This window comes from Callorhinus ursinus, unplaced genomic scaffold (assembly GCF_003265705.2).
Source record: "Callorhinus ursinus isolate GAN/ISIS: 27379988/994484 unplaced genomic scaffold, GSC_fseal_2.0 scaffold1, whole genome shotgun sequence".
Classification (NCBI taxonomy): Eukaryota; Metazoa; Chordata; class Mammalia; order Carnivora; family Otariidae; genus Callorhinus; species Callorhinus ursinus.
In genome coordinates this window covers 107,892,948-107,904,644 of record NW_027397063.1, presented here as the reverse complement: position 1 = coordinate 107,904,644, position 11,697 = coordinate 107,892,948, and positions in this window count along the sequence as shown.

The window sequence follows — 11,697 nt, the reverse complement described above, 5'->3', positions numbered from 1 at the left end:
CTTGGGTCCTGAGATTTAGCCCCACTCAGGCTCTGCTCTGAGCATGGTGCCTGCTTAAGATTCTCTCTCTCCCTCTGCCCCTCCCCCATTCTCTTTCTCAAAAAAAATAATTAATTAAAACAAACAAATAAAAGACCATATTGAAATATGAGGATAAACTATTTGCACTGAAAGCAAAAAGGTTAGTGATTGTTTATAACCCTCTCTACTTTCCAGAGATTAATGGCCCTGGGGAGTGTAGGAAAGAAATGACCATATCAAATCTTTGAAGATGTTTGATATCAGAAAGATAATGAAGAGATTTTATGTATGAATTACATTTAACAGGGGCGCCTGGGTGGCTCAGTCCGTTAAGGGTCTGCCTTTGGCTCAAGTCATGATCCCAGGGTCCTGGGATTTAGCCCCATGTCCAGCTCTCTGCTCAGCAGAGAGCCTGCTTCTCCCTCTTCCTCTCCCTGCTGGTCCCCCTACTTGTACTCTCTTTCTGTCAAATAAATAAATAAAATCTTAAAAAAAAAGAACTACATTTAACAGGAATTCCTGGACTCTGTATCTTGCTCATGGAAAATAAATCTAAAATTTATAGATACAGGTCACGAGCTGCTAGGGGTGTCATATCTTCTGACCCCTTTTGTGCAAGCAAAATCCCATATACATCATTTTGAACTTCATCTGTTATATGTAGACTAAAGTCAGCTCTAATGTGGTGAGAAAGGATCCGGGGAGCTATGTGGATACTTTCAGACTTCTTTGAGCTTTGGCCTATATTTTATCTATTTTTAATTTTTTATTGATATGTTAATCACCATACATTATATCATTAGTTTTTGATGTAGTGTTCCATGATTCATTGTTTGTACATAACACCCAGGGCTCCATGCAGAATGTGCCCTCTTTAATACCCATCACCAGGCTAACTCATCCCCCTACCCCCCTCCCCTCTAGAACCCTCAGATTGTTTCTCAGAGTCCATAGTCTCTCATGGTTCTTCTCCCCCTCCGATTTCCCCCCTTCATTTTTCCCTTCCTACTATCTTCTTTTTTTTTTTTTTTAACATATAATGTATTATTTGTTTCAGAGGTACAGGTCTGTGATTCATCAGTCTTACACAATTCACAGCACTCACCATAGCACATACCCTCCCCAATGTCTATCACCCAGCCACCCCATCCCTCCCACCCCCCACCATGCCTGCAACCCTCAGTTTGTTTCCTGAGATTAAGAATTCCTCATGTCAGTGAGATCACATGATACATGTCTTTCTCTGATTGACTTATTTCACTTAGCATAATACCCTCTGGTTCCATCCATGTCGTTGCAAATGGCAAGATTTCAGTTTTTTTTTTCTTTTTTTGATGGCTGCATAATATTCCGTTGTATATATATACCACATCTTCTTTATCCATTCATCTGTTGATGGACATCTTGGCTCTTTCCACAGTTTGGCTATTGTGGACATTGCTGCTATAAACATCTGGGTGTATGTAACCCTTCAGATCCCTACATTTGTATCTTTGAGGTAAATACCCAGTAGTGCAGTTGCTGCATCATATCGTAGCTCTATTTTCAACTTTTTGAGGAACCTCCATACTGTTTTCCAGAGAGGCTGCACCAGCTTGCATTCCCACCAACAGTGTAGGAGGGTTCCCCTTTCTCCACATTCCCGCCAACATCTGTCATTTCCCGACTTATTAATTTGAGCCATTCTGGCTGGTGTGAGGTGGTATCTCACTGAGGTTTTGGTTTGGATTTCCCTGATGCTGAGCGATGTAGAGCACTTTTTCATGTGTCTGTTGGCCAGCATTACCTTGATCCCAAAACCAGACAAAGACCCCATCAAAAAGGAGAATTACAGACCAATATCCCTGATGAACATGGATGCAAAAATTCTCACCAAAATACTAGCCAATAGGATCCAACAGTACATTAAAAGGATTATTCACCACGACCAAGTGGGATTTATTCCTGGGCTGCAAGTTTGGTTCAACATCTGCAAATCAATCAATGTGATACAATACATTAATAAAAGAACAAGAACCATATGATCCTCTCAATAGGTGCAGAAAAAGCATTTGACAAAGTACCACATCCTTTCTTGATTAAAACTCTTCAGAATGTAGGGATAGAGGGTACATACCTCAATATCATAAAAGCCATCTATGAAAAACCCACAGCGAATATCATTCTCAATGGAGGAAAACTGAGAGTTTTCCCCCTAAGATCAGGAACACGGCAGGGATGTCCACTCTCACCACTGCTATTCCACATAGTACTAGAAGTCCTAGCCACAGCAATCAGACAACAAAAAGAAATAAAAGGCCCCCGAATCAGCAAAGAAAAAGTCAAACTCTCACTCTTTGCAGATGATATGATACTTTATGTGGAAAACACAAAAGATTCTACCCCAAAACTGAATTCTTTTCTTTTTATTCAGTTTGGAGGTAAGGTATCTATTTTAAAATAGTAATGTTTAATACTAGCAGGGATCATCGTCAATGAATCTGCAGATCTTATAAGAATGACATGTGAAATGCTAGTATACCCTGAGAAGCACCTGTTCTTAAAATCGTTCTCTGTGTATTTTAGGAAACATTTTCGCTCAGTACATATAGTCAAATGTGTGAGTCATATAGTTGGTTTACTACTTTTCTGATTGACAGAGCTCTGAAAATGTTACCTGCTCGAAGCTGCTCACTGAGGGATGCGGAAGCCATAATTGTATTTCTAAAGGCAAAATAGTCCTTAAGGCAGGGTTTCCCAAGCATTTCACATTATAGGACACAGAGAAAATGATTAGATGTAAATGGCATTCGGTCATAAATGGACCAGACTGTTCATGGGTGGAAGGAAGTTACTGTTCTGGCTATTTGAGTCCTCACCTGGCTTTCTCTAAGTGTTAAAGGGCTTCAGTACCTCAAGACTGTCCAATTCAATCATTTAGTAATAAATAAAATATATTCTTATGATGAAAAGATATGTGATATTAAAAGATGAATCATTATAATGCCATGTCTTTACATGAAGGAAAGAAGCGAAATATTAATGAAAGAAAATTCTCTGAAACATTTATTTTACCTTCAAAATCAGAATATTGATGCAACTGGTTGATATTTTAATTTTTGGATAATCAAATTTGAGATTAGTAAAAGATTAGTAATGATCTAAAAATCATTAGAAATGGTGGTAACATATTTGTCCAAATATAGTATAATCTATATATTCTCCTTTATTATCTCAGTATAAAAAATAAGTTAGATCTATTTTAAAATTAATTAAAAAATTAAGTTAGATCTTTTTAAAAGTTAAAATTGTTGTAAAAATTCTCAGTTGTACATGAATGGCTTTGTTTCTATATTGAGGAAATAATATTTCTACTACTTGCAGATAGCACAATAGAATGTGGGATAAATCCTCTGTTCTCTGATTCTGTGCGGGGTGCTGCTGTTGAAGAGGGTGTCATTTTTAGTCTAGCAGAAGTATAATTTGCTTCTATTTCTATGGCGACAGATGTTTTTCAGTACTCTGTGGAGAAGAAGAGAACATCTCTCGTTCTATTTAATTACAATCAGTCTGCAGCATAGTCAGCATGGATTCCCAAGGGTATACGGCAATGTGGTGACATATTTGCTTGTCTATTACCATATTTTTACCAGCAACATCCACACCGATACCATTACCTATGCCTAGTCCTAAACCGATACACATACTTATAACTTTATTTCATAAATGAACGACTTAACTATCGAAACAAAATCCCTTTTAAATAATAACTTGGAGAATAGCCTAATTGTGGGGACATCTCTTCCAGTGCTTACTTTCCTCTCTACGCAATTTTTTTTCTCCCAAATGTTTTATAGCTTCATATTTCCCAAAAAAAGAAGCCTCTTAGCCACCTCTCATGGCACCTTATGATAGGAATTTCAGTTGTCTTCCCAAGAATTTCTTTCACTACTTTTCTTTGTGTACCCACACTCCAAATGTTTTCTATTATTGGGTAGGAAACTACCACAAACCTAGTGATTTAAATCAATACTCATTTATTATCTCACCCTCTGTAGGTCAAAAATCTGATAGTTCTGCTGGGTTCTCTGTTCAGAGTCTGACAATCCTGAGGTGCTGGCTGGGCTGGCTCAGGGTCCTCTTCTAAGTTCATGTGGTGTTTGAAGAATTAATTACCTCACAGCTGTAAAGTTCCTGAAGGCTGATCTTAAAGCCAGCGGGAAAGTGCATCTCTAAATTTCAATCTCCCTTTGAAGAGATCATCTGATTAGGTCAGATCCACCCAGGATAATCTCTTTTGATTAACACAATTGACTTAGAGGGTTTAATTACATCTGCAAATTTTGTTTTGTTTTGTTTTGTTTTGTTTTTCACCAAAGAAAGTAATATAACTGTGGGAATGATATACCCTCACATTTACAGGTTCTGCCACAATCATGAGGAGCATATAGCACTGTGGCACACAGTATGTGTATCAGGATGTAGGAATCATGGGGACTATCTTAGAATTCTACCACAAGAGCCAAAATGAACTGCTTGCTTTTACTTAATTTATACCTCACATGTTTTCTTAATACTTTTATTTGTGTGGTTATTTCTGTCTAGAATAATTGCTTTTCCTGAAAGTTATGTGTATAAATATACAGCTTTTAATTCAACATTTGGCATAAATATCATTTCATTGAAGAAGCTGCCTCTCCAAGTACTTCAGTGTTTTTGAGCTATGTATTGATTATTATTGTGTTGTAAAAAGTTTAATGAATCAACACCTAGTATTAAACAAAAAGAAATATGATAAAGTAGAAAATATTAGAGGGTATTGCATAGGACAAAAATAAAATATTGTCCTATGACACAATTGTTTCAGATATACACACACAGTGTAAAATGAGTTTATTACTGTGGTTGAAGTAAACAGAAGTTTGAGAAACACTACTGCAGCAAATCTCTAATGCCGACTGTCATTTTCTGCCTTAAATTATAATATCTCTATTTCATACCTGTCCTGTATTACTCATTCCTCCAAGGAGAAAATCTCATTTATCTTTGTATCTCCCGTAAAAGCTAATATAGTGCCTTGTACATAGTATGAATTCAGTAAAAAATTGTAGAACAAATGAAAATAAAGTTTGTTTTGTATTTTCAATTTTGTTTTCAAATATCAAGTTAAATGCAAATCTTTTCTTCTTTAAGTTTTCCTGATTCTATATAAAAATTCCATTTTATTTAAACATAAGGAATACTTGTATCAATAATGAATCATAAATTTTTAGGTGTTGGCAGTATATAGACCTCTAAGTGGTGGATTAACAACTTTCCTTTATTAAATTATTGGCTTTCTGGTAAAAAATATATATTTTAAATCAATAAATATTTATTAAATGTTAATGAATTCTGGGCACCAGTGATATAATAGAGTATAATAAGGTAAGTCCCTTGACCTTGGTGAGCCTGCGGGCTACTGAGAGAAGGGGTCAGCACATAAATGGAAGGATTACACTGTGAATGTCATTATCAAAGACAGAGTTCTGTAAATTGTCAGTGCAAAATTTGTCAGTGCATCACTGAGGGGCCTACTGCAGAGAGGTAGTCAACAAAGTCTTCTCTGAAAAAGAGTATCAAGAACTTAAGAACTTGGAAATTGTGAGATATTTTAATTCAAGACCAGAATATACAACATTCACAGGTAATTTACAGTGAAATCATGTGATGATGTCTTGGTGGAAAATATTAATTATTCCCTATCAGTTCTCATATTATTCAATGGTTTATAGAAGTATTCAATACATATTATGATATGCAAATTTGTGTGTTGATGCAATTTTGAAGAACCAAAAATATAGCCCTGATGTAAAATTCAAAATTTAGCCCTGACATAAAAATTTAAAATTCTCTTTCTATATACATGTCTCTTTCCATATTTATGTACATACATATATATATGTACATACATATATATGTACATATACATATATATATAAACATATATAAAGTTTAAACTGTATTAGTTCATCCTTCAATGATTTGCTAACATTTGAAAACATTAATAAAATGCCTATGTGATTTTTTCCTGTATATTTAGCAATATAAGCCTAATTACATTTTATTTAACTGATGTCAGCTATTTGATCTAAATAGTTTTATTTGGAAGACACAAACAAACTTCTGCTTTTATACTGTACTTGGTTCTTTGTGTTCTAACTGAAAAATTTACTATTATCAAAAATCCAGAGATAGCAAAATTAAAGCCATCAAATCAATAAATAGTATTTAATTAGTAAGAGTTTATTGTGCATGTAAATAACAGTTCACAAACTGGGAGCTTTCAAATTCAAGACTGATATGAATCTCAAGGGCATGAAGTTACAGGATGCCTTATACAATGAAAAGGAGGGAGTTGTTAACCTTCGCAATTACTGGTTGTCACAGTGGGGGTTTCTAGAGGGCAGGGGATTGGCTAAAAGTGATCATCTCATACCATTTTCAGGAAGATGACTGAAGTTTCTTTAATGTTTGTCAGGGCCATTTAAAAGAAATAATCTAAGTTTCACTTAAGTTCATGAAATAAGCTAGATTTAGTTTTGCTTACGTGATGGAAAATGGTTTTGTCTGCTCAAGATATTCTCAAGTCCCGTCTGTGTCTTTAATTTAACACTGTGCCCGGGGAGGCATAGTTAATAAAAATATTCCTTAAAACCTGCATTTTCAAAAATGTATACATTGATATTAGTGAATATATATTTGTCAGTCATATCTATTGCCATAGAATATTCAGTAACTTAAAGATTACATTCCCAACTCCTTTTCTCTTATTTTTTCCTGAAGTAAAGTCTGTCCTCACTGAAGTAATAACTCCAATTCAGAAATTGCAAATATTCAGAAACAGCAACAGACACTTCCACCCTGGTTAGAATGCCCAGGAAAAGGCATTCAAAGTATGCATTACAGTATGTTTTCTTAAGCTTTTACTTAAATTCCAGTTAGTTAACATATTCGTTTCAGGTGTACAATATAGTGATTCAGCACTTCCATACAACACCCTGTGCACATCACTCTTTAATCCGCATCACCTGGGTCACCCATCCCCCCCAAACCCCTCCACTCCAGTAACCATCAGTTTGTTCTCTGTAGTTAAGAGTCTGTTTCTTGGTCATCCTCTCTGTTTTCTTTTCCTGCTGCTCATTTGTTTCTTAAATTCCACATATGAGTGAAATCATATGGTATTTGTCTTTCTCTGACTTATTTTGCTTAGCATAATATTCTCTAGCTCCATCCACATCATGGCAAATGGCAAGATTTCATTCTTTTTTATGACTGAGCGTATATAAAGTCTGTTTCTGATAAAAGTAATTTTCAACAGTACATTTGTGACACAACATTAATATGCTGCTTAGTTATATACTTATATTCTGATTTTCAATTTAAGACTAGAAGGAGAATTGGTGCATCAAGATAATTAATTTTTAGTTTCTACTGTCTTTTAGAGTTTGGAGCATGCTAGGTCCCTATTTAAAGACTGTTAATGCCTAGTGGATTAAACGCAAACACCTCAGCATGGGATCTCAGGATCTTCAGAACATAACTCTAGTATCCCATTTCAGCCTACTTGCCAACCACCCCCTGCCTAGAGCCTGAATTTTATCCAAACAGAAATTCTCCTTGCTCTTTTCTAAACGTGAGCCCTCAACTCCAGTGTGCGTGCCTTTGCTCTTATTCCTGCTCATGAAATTTCCTACCTTCCTAACTGCTTTAATTTAACCCATTCCTCAAAGTCCAGCACAAACACAGTCATTTCTGGGAAAACTCTGCATTCCTTACAAAAAAATATAATCTCTTCCTCCTTCATGTTCCATAGCAATCTATTCTGAACTCTGTTATGGCAACTGTCATTCGACTTGTGTTATTATTTTTGTATATTTATCAGTCCTCCACCACTAGACTGTAAATTCACTGTTTCTTCATCTTTACAGCCCAAATGTGCTCAATGAATATTCTCTTCAGTCGCAGCTCTGGAAAACTTCATGATTTATACTTTGGTTTGTAAGATTAAAATGTATTTAAAACACTATTTCTCCTGGATTATTTAAACTTATGCTTGTGCCTGAAGGAATGACTCAGATTTTATTTTATTTTTTTTAAAGATTTTTATTTATTTATTTGAGAGAGCGAGATTTTGCCATGTTACATTTTTAACTTTTACCCAAAAGTCACCTGGCAGATTATCTTTGTTTCTCTTGTACTCTGTTATTACTGTTTTTCTTTTGCAAATTTACAGGGAATTATAAAAATTACATTAGGAGATAGTACTTTAAGTGTTATTCTTAACCATTTTTTTCCTCCAATGAAACACTTTTTTTAAAAGACTTTATTTATTTATTTATTTGAAAGAGTGAGAGTGAGAGGAAGTGAGAGCGCACAAGCAGGGGGAGAAGCAGAGGGAGAGGGAGAAGCAGGCTTCCTGCTGAGCGGGGAGCCCCACATGAGGCTTGATCCCAGGACCCTGAGATCAGGACCCCAGCCTAAGGCAGACACCCAACCGTCCAAGCCACCTAGGGGTCCCTCCAATGAAACATTTTTTTAAACCTTTTTAAGAAAACCTTTGGTGTGAATAAATACTTATTTAATAAGTCAGTAAGCTGTTGTAGTTCTAAGTAGATGTGAATTTGTATGATGTCATTTCCTTTGCATTTTAAATTTTTTTTTATTTTTAAAATATAAAGAATACTTAAAGCTAGAGTGAATTAATGTTTACTGGTTTTAAATTAGTTGCCATAAGGAAGTTATATTTCTGTCTTTATATATCAAACAAATAAATATGCCTCAGGGTTATACTTTAATAAGATTAGGAGCATACTAGAAAATTTACACAAAATATTCTTTTGTGTGTGAGAGAAGCTACACTAAGAACATTTTCTTCTAGGAAATTGGAGTAGATTGATCTACACGGCCTGAGATAGAAATTTTCATTAATGAAACTCATCAGGGTTTGGGGGGCTTTTATTGGGCCCATGTCTTCTGCTTCCATCCTAAATTTTTACCACTTTCATCTAAGTATGACTTTTGAGATTGTGTATTTAATAAAGGAATTCATGACAGCAGCCTAAATAAAATGAGATAAGAACTGCAAAAAATTAACCAAAGTGTCACCCAACAAATGAAAAAAGTGCTGTCCCTATGCCTGAGTGTTTAAAGAGCCTGGCATTTTTCTGGATGAAACATAAAATTCTCCTCACCTGAAGTTCTAGCTGTAGACATTAAAATAGCTGCATAGAAGAATGTGATTTATTATTCTATTAAGGCTATAATATTTTATATACAGGCTTTAGGTCCCACAGTGTTTCAATTTCTCAGTGACATAAGTTTGCTTATTCAGATAATAATGAGTACTTACTGGTACATTAATAGCAGCTCTAAAACTTTATGATTTTTCTATAGAAAGAATTTGATAAATCTTTCTGACAACCAGCTGGTGTTCACACACTTGAACCTGAATAAAAGGCTTTTAATAAATTACTAGACATGTTTGTAACTTGTAATTCCAATGGCATGGAAAACATATTTGTTTGAATGAAAGTTTTTCCTCAGCAAAAAATCTGCATTTGAAATTAATTATCTTAATTCATTACAATTTGCATAACATTTGATGGGGAAACATTGTCTTGGAAATTCTTAGGATTATAGTCTGCAGAAAGCTGTCTAACAATCACATTAGTTTATGGGCCATGTAAACATTCATCAATCTTTGCCAAATAGAAGACATGCAGACTATTTTTTTTTTCCTTGCAAGGAATGGGGAAGGATTACACATAGACATTATTCCTTTTTCATGGTGACTCATTGATATAGAAGGATGGCTCCTGCATGGAATGTAGCATCTAGTACAGGAAAATTTATTATTGGAACTATGAGATTTTGAGAAAACATTTCTTTTCGGAATTGCTTTAAGCTATTCTGAATATAATCAATGTACATGGTTGACACTTGGGAAATTTTGACTTAAGTAAAAATTTCTGTTAGTGCTTCCACTAAACAAAACACTACACTATTCCAGCTTCTGTTTTCCTCACCACTCCTCTAGCATCACACACTTCTCTAACCAACCCCATCATCCCAACAAGGTCTAGATATATTCCCTTAGCAGAGGATACATGACCATGAAGAAAGTCACCTCTGAACAGAATCTTGAACAATAAAAGGGATTGCACCTCATAACATAAATACTTTTTATAAATACCCTTACTTATACCTGGTCCCCAAGTCAACCATGATAGATAAATTACCAGTATAATTATGATAATTTACAAATATATCTTTCCTACTAAATACTCCATCTGTACCCACTCATTGATTCATTCATAGATTCATTTTATATTAGCTATATATTTTGTGCAAAGGGCAGGGGAAGACGGATATGTAAGCAACTAATTATAAAAAAGAATAAAATAGTGGTTTATTTTGTTTTGTTTTGTTTTTTTAACAGTGGTACATTAAAGACTATGGGAGTATTAAGGGAGAACTGACCAGGAGAATGGGACCATCTTCATAATGGAGATGACATTTGAACAGTTGTGATTAGAGTAGATAAGAGAGAAAATGACACAGGAACTACATAAGCACAGTTAAGAAAAAAATAACACATGTTTGGGGAAATGTAAGAAGAATAAAGAATTAAAAGATTTTGAGCAGGTAGAAGGAACTCAGAATGTGGCTGACTTGGATGTTACCCTAAAGTAGACTCTCCAAAGAGTCAGCCAGGGGCTGCCTGTGGCCATCCCTGATGTCTGTTGCTCATTGGATTCTTATGTTTGCAAGTGAATGGCAATGATAGTGACTGTGACCCATGGAAAGTCTATGGGCTAAGACACAAAAGTCCTGGGAAAGAACTCATGTGTATTGGAATTTTGTTTGCTTGGTTTTATCTTTTCAGTTTTATTTTGAATTAGGTATTGCTTTTTATGTAGTAAATAGATTGGGAAGTTTTATAATCCAATCAGGGTGGTCAAGTCAGGTAATCTGGGGGGAAATGTAAAAAAAAAAAAAAGCTGCAATTCAATAAGTGACATCATACAATATGCCTGAAACAATGGCATGACATAATTTAAAAAAGGTGAGTAGCCAAAGAGGAATAATTTTCTGCATGTTTTGTAGTGAACTGGTGGCAGAGATAGCTATGAGTGGCCAAGAGAAAAATTTAGGTCTAATTAGCAAGTAACAAGTGTTTACATATATCTATTAGATTATTTATTTGAAATCTGGAAACAGGTGAAAGAGGTTACTGGGTGTGGTTTTACTGTAGCATGGCTTGACTTTTTATTTAGTGAATATAAAGGGCAGGGCAGAAGTCAAATTGTAGATTTTTGTCCAGGAAAGTGCAAATAATCTCTGTGCCATGCAAAAGATTAAACACCAAAGATTATGGTTTATGGCTCCCTTAGATATTAACCATTTTAAAAATAATCCAATCTAGCAATTATATCCTTTTTTTGGATGGATTGTCCAATTACACCTAGACATCATTTGTCAAATGATCTTTGAACCATTTTAAGCATCTTACTGGTGGTCTACTTAACAAGCAGAATAAAATCTTTGACATGACTACATTTTACATTTGCATGAGAGTCATGATTTTATCTTTTTTGAAAACTATACTTGAATATATTCTTATAATGGAAAGGACATTAGGCTATCATTATTTTC